The sequence below is a fragment of the Myiozetetes cayanensis genome, unplaced genomic scaffold, assembly GCF_022539395.1.
Source record: "Myiozetetes cayanensis isolate MyiCay16 unplaced genomic scaffold, myiCay2020 scf7, whole genome shotgun sequence".
NCBI classification, from domain to species: domain Eukaryota; kingdom Metazoa; phylum Chordata; class Aves; order Passeriformes; family Tyrannidae; genus Myiozetetes; species Myiozetetes cayanensis.
The window spans coordinates 9,637,124-9,643,123 of NW_026087964.1; positions in this window are offsets into that span (position 1 = coordinate 9,637,124).

The window sequence follows — 6,000 nt, forward strand, 5'->3', positions numbered from 1 at the left end:
TTTAGGAGGAATTCTTAACGTTGGCCTTCTTTCCCATTAGTGGGGTTTGGTTTGGTTTGGTTTTGAGAGTGTTTTTCTGCATGAAAGAGACTTTCCAGAGAGTAGCTAAAGTAACCAGGCCATTAAAGTACAAATTTAGATGCTTTTGCAGTTGTGCAACTCTTGACAGTAGGCAGAAGATGGGGATGAAGCCCACCTAAATTCCCAATGGCAATGACTATATTTTTCCCCAAAGATTTCTTCCCTTCCATAACACCTGAGCTGTGATGAACTCATATTAATATTCTAGCTGAAAGCTAATAAAGAGTCAAACAATTGCTGTTTTGTCTGCCCATGTTTTTCACTTCCTTTCTCCTCAATAGTTCATTCATCAAGCCAAGCAAGAGAAAAAACACACAGAACTACTTAAAATAGTAGTTCATCCAGCATATTGACTTTGCTACCATGTCTGCTACATGAAGACTGTCAGTTTATGAATTTGGTGGAGGACAATATGTCATTAGAAAAGCAGAAACACATTTGAGAACCAAATTAAACACCAGTGTAAGGTTCTTAAGTAAAAGAGTCACTCTTACAGTGATTGTTTATTAGCAATCCTAGGAAACCTCAACCAAAATATTTTGAACACTGGATTTAACTTTTAGTCTGTCTGATCTAACCTCTTACATTTGGTGATAATTCTTATCCTGTGCTTTAGAGGAATCAGCACCCACAGTGCTGTAAATAGAAAGGACCTCCAGATATCTGAAACCCCCAAATAATCAATTTATGCTCAAATATGCTGGTATTGCTCCCACTGACATTTAAATGCCTGTTGATTTCAGTGTGGCAGATGCTTGGACATAAAATGGCTTTTGTTGCCTTAGAGCCAGTGTCTACCATTCCTTATTTCCTTGGCATTAATAACATTGCACTTGGTAATACAAACTATTTCCATCTTAGGAGTATACAGAGTCAGGTCTTATGCTCCAGATGTCAGGGCTCATGAAGGCAGCTGGAAGAGAAATCCATTCATTTGCCTATAGAAGAAAAGGTCTGGCTCAAGAGGTTTTCCCTCTACACTTGTGTCCAAATATTCAAAGTTCAGTTTGAACATCACAGCTGCATGTACAAGCATAAGGGAAGCAAAGTCCTTGACTGAAAAGTCTCTTCTTACCATGCTGGGCAGCATTGACAAGACTTCCTGCACTACCAGGACAGTGGACAGGGAAGTTGGATAACCTGGCCCTGTGCAAAGAAGGAGTAGTGACCATTAACACCTTGTACTTGTGTCAAGCTCTAGGATCAGTACAACAGGAAACTCATTGCAATCCATAGGGGTAATTCAGGAATGAGAAGGAGAATGAAAGAGGAAAGAAGACATAAATTAAAAATGGCAGGATTTTTCTGCTGCTTTCAAGCAGAGGAGTTTAGAGAAAAGTTGTAGCTACACACTTCCTTGCCCCCAGAGCTATCATGAGCCCCTAGCAGGGCTGAGAGCACCGACTGCTCTCCATAAAGCAGTGACATGGTTTTGCTTCAGTTATTAAGGAAATTCCTCTTGCTTGATGCATTGAGGCAGCTGCAATCTAAGAAGACAGATGCTCCTGAGAAGAGGCAACCTGAATTCATGAAGTTGTACTACTCTGCCAAACACAAGTATATCTTATGTCTTTGATATTAAATGACCTTTGCAGCATCACTTCAGATTTATCCCGAATTGACAATAACTGGGAGGCATGAAGTACATAAGGCTAAAATGTATCTCAGGAAGGGACATAAAGGGAAATAAGTAAGAAGTTCTTACCAGGAACTTGGCCATGCTAAGCAGAAGGTCTGTCATTAATTCATTACCCAGGCAGGAGGGTGACCACTGGAAATGACTGAGTAAGCCTCTGCCTTTAACCCCAATTTTCAACATTACTGAATCAGCATAGTTAGCACAGCCTGCAGCACCCGGTGCCCTTTCTCCATGGTGTAGGAGAGCAATCCATCTCATAGAAATATCTGTGAGTAATATTTCTTCTCAAAACCTCTTCATCAGACCTACAATCCTTCTCCTGCCTTTTACCAAAAAAAAAGAAAAAGAAAACCTGACAGAAGAGAGTTTACAGCCACTTTGATTCACAGCAGTCCCACCAATGAGATGCACCTCTGTTTTACAGATCATACTTTAATGCAGAAAACAGAAAGGTATTCTGATAGTTTCTCCTTTGAGGACAAAATCTCTTCTCCATAAGCATTCAAGTTTCCTGCATGCACAGAGATTAAATGAATGTTTTTAAAATATACACCAGGATTACATATCAACCCTCATCTGACTTCTGCTTTGCCTGTCAGATGATCCTGAGGCTGTCGTCAACTGCTGTCTTTTCTTCGTGCTAGCCAGGATCTCCAACAAGCCACACCAAGACCAGGATGTCAAATAGGCACAGATCTGAGGGTACTGTGGGAATTTGAAGTATTCTTATTTATTTTTCCCCTGAATTCAATTTCAAATATTAGAAGTTGACCCATACAGATACAGAGCATGAACTGCATGTTGTGGTTCTAAGTAGGTTCTGTAGTACATGCTAAAAATGCTAAAACCCTGCAACTTTTCCACAAAAGCTTTTTCACTCAAAGTGAGATGAGGTAAAAGAAGAAAATGTTTCTTATAACCATGATTTAAGATCTTATTAAAAAGAATGGAGTAGTGTATTTGTTAGCAAAGGACCACAGTATCCACACGGTCTCAGCATGATGGACATAATGATGTCATTGTGGCAAGAGAAAAATACCACCGGAGCACTCAGGCGTGCTGTAAGCGAGCAGGGTCATTCACTCTGGCATCTTACACGATAAGTATCTCAAGACACACTGACAGACAAGCAGGAGATGTAAAACTGTAACACAAGATCTGTGTCACCAGCCTTGCCGCTTCATGGAGTGCCAGGAATAGCCACGGTGACAGGGAGGAACAGGAACAGGAACATGCTGCAGTCACTTGGCTGTCTCAAAGGACATGGGAAGAACACAAGGACTCTATTAGGGGAGGGAGTAGGGGAAAAAGGCCCCTTCCCAGGAAATTTGGGTATGTTCATTGCAGTGTCAATACACATCCAAAGTGACTGTGTCAATACACATCCAAAGGGCTGTGACTCAACTTATTCCCACTTCTTACATGGTTTTCGGTACTTCCTAATTTCAACACCTCCCAGAACACATGAGCTACGGGGCAGAAAACTCTGCAGAAACACAAAATTTCTAAAACAAAAAATGGCATTTAAGAAAAAATATATTAATGGGGTTTTTTTTTTAGTTGACATCAAGGAACTAAACTCCAGGTATTGTATGTGGTTATTCTCAGGAAAACCACTTTAAAAGCACCCACAGTTCTGAATTATTTCCTCAAAGCATAACGTAGAAGAGTTTTTTCCTCAGTAAAAACAGACATATAATCAGCTTACAGGCACCACACTTTGTCTCCTTCTCCTTAGATTTAAGACATGTTTTTCAACTCACCAGTCCTGATGTTTACTAGCTTTTCACTTTTTCACTACACAAATAAATTTCACCAATCAATCTAACTTGGTTCCTAGGCAAGGTGAGATGAATTAGTCACCTGTAAATTAAGATTGATGAACATCTGATGCAAATCACTGTATTTATCTAAAAAACAACTCCATTATCACCACCAGGGACCAGGTTTTAAGGGATTATCATAGAACAAACAGCAAAGCAGAGCCACAGCATGTCAGGATGTGACAGCGTAAGACAGTGGCAATGTTGGCCACAGCCTGTGGGGCCAACACCACCAGCAGCAGATGCCTTTGAAATTTCTCCCATTTCCAGCATCAACACCTTCTTTCATTAAAATGTTGTAAGAATCAGCATTAGTATTAACTCTCCTGTGTCCTTTGGGCTGTGTCCAGAAGTACCCTGAGAAGTCTTTCTATACCTCTGTGCACACTCTTATAGCAAAGAACAAAGGATGCTTTGTTTTACCTTTGTCTTGTGGGCTGATTTTGAGAACACTGGTTTTCAGAAAAGTGAAGGGAATTCAGCATTTATGAATTAAAAACTGAGACAGGAGAGAAGAGTCTGAGGTTTAAAAATAACAGGGAGATGTTTTCTCCACTCTCTCCTTCTGTGATTTCTCCCCTGTCTGCTCTCAGTCTGGGTGTGTGCCATGCGTTATGCAGCTATTTCAAGCCACCTTTGGAACCAGCATTCTTTGCTGCACACTGCTATCTAGTGGTAAAAGTGCAGATGTTCAGTGGCAGGAAAGAAGGGTTACTAGATATCTTCCCAGCAACTGCTTTTATACACTAAACATCTCTGTTAAGACAAGAGAATCTGTGATCCTATAAATATTCATTCCCCTTAAATAGTCAGCACAGAGGAAAAGAATGTATTTAGTAAAAAGACCCATTTTATGGTGTACTTCATATACTGTACCTTTCCCTACACCTGAAGGAAGTATTTTCCTTTGGACCAATGTGAGTCTAGCCCCATATGATTAAGGAAGATGAAGCAAGAGGCTAATTTGAAAAGATAAATTAACTTCCATAGGAAAACTGGATAAAGTTATATGGTAGAAGAGAGGTTACAGACCCTTCCTCCTTTGGTTATTTCTTCTTGAAGGAGCATGGCCTCCTATTATATTGTAGCTACTGTGGGTTACCTGTGTCACAGGGTAAGAAACAAAGAGTACTTGAGGTTGGAAAGAACCCCTGGAAATCATCAAATTCAAACCCTCTGCTCAAGCAGAGACAACTAGAACCAATTGCCCAGGACCGTTGTCTTGTTTTTTGAATGAGGTTGGGAACTTCATGACACCTCTAGGCAACCTGTGCCAGTGCTCAGTCATCCTCACAGCAGAAAATGAGTGTCAGATGAGATGGTTTCTGCTCTGTGACTGCATGGCCTAACCATTGCCAACAGCAATGGCCAACAGCAATCCCTTCTGGGATCTAGTTCAGAGAGGTGGAAAAAATGGCTTATATCAGGAAGTCGTGTAGTTTGATGTTCTCATCTTTATTGCACTGAAAAGAGTAATCCTGTTGCCTGTGGACAAGTCATCCCACATACCTAATCTGAAAAGCACCAGATGTTAACTGAACTAAGTTAGTAGTCAGGTCTTAAAAATGAGGACTTCTTAAATTGAATTATCTGTCAAAAAATTGGATCACTGTTATTTCTCAAACATGAGTTCATACTCTTGATCTATATTACTGTAACAGCCATTAATCATCAGTGAGACATTATCCTACAACCTGTCTTAATATAGACTCCTGCTTTTTTTCTTGGATATTAAATATACTGCGTGAGCCGTTGCTTTGTACAAGCTCTTTCTCCTGCTTTGTAGCAGTAAATGATGAGGATGTAATTTTTGCTTGGAAACAGTTTCATGAAACAATTGACTTTGTGGAGCCTAATCCTGTTTTATTAACTGTTGTTCTCTCGATGTCCTCAGTTTCTCTGAACTTCTCCACAAAACTCTCTCCTGTCTCTCTGTGCCAGGTATTTGTAATACAGCCACCACTATCTCTTCAAAACAAAATGGAATGCAAAAAGGAAATGAATGATGAAAGAAGAGATGAGTGAGAACAGAGAGTAATCCAAGCTGCCCTTGGTAGGTTCACTGGAAAATTAAACAAACTGCTTCCCTTTGCTTCAACACTTGGGTAGAAAAATAGTTTGGAAATGTAGCATGTCTTAATCTGTCTGCTGAAAATGTGCATCTGAAGAGGAGCTGCTGTGTAATACCAGGTCTGCCATGAGATATAATTAAGCAGAAGAAAGACATTTGGGGTCTAGGATGAACATCTGTTGTGATAATTTGCAGTAGAGTGATTCTTCTAGAGGTAAATAAATTACAACCCACTCACTTTATATCACAGCCATGTCAAATGGAAATGGGAAAGCAGGTCAGAGCAGAGCCAAGATTGAAGAGGACAGTATGAGTGGAAAGTAGCTCTGGCATGGGAAAACTCAGCTCCCTGAAGCTTGAAAAAATATCGTGGAAGAGGAAAGACA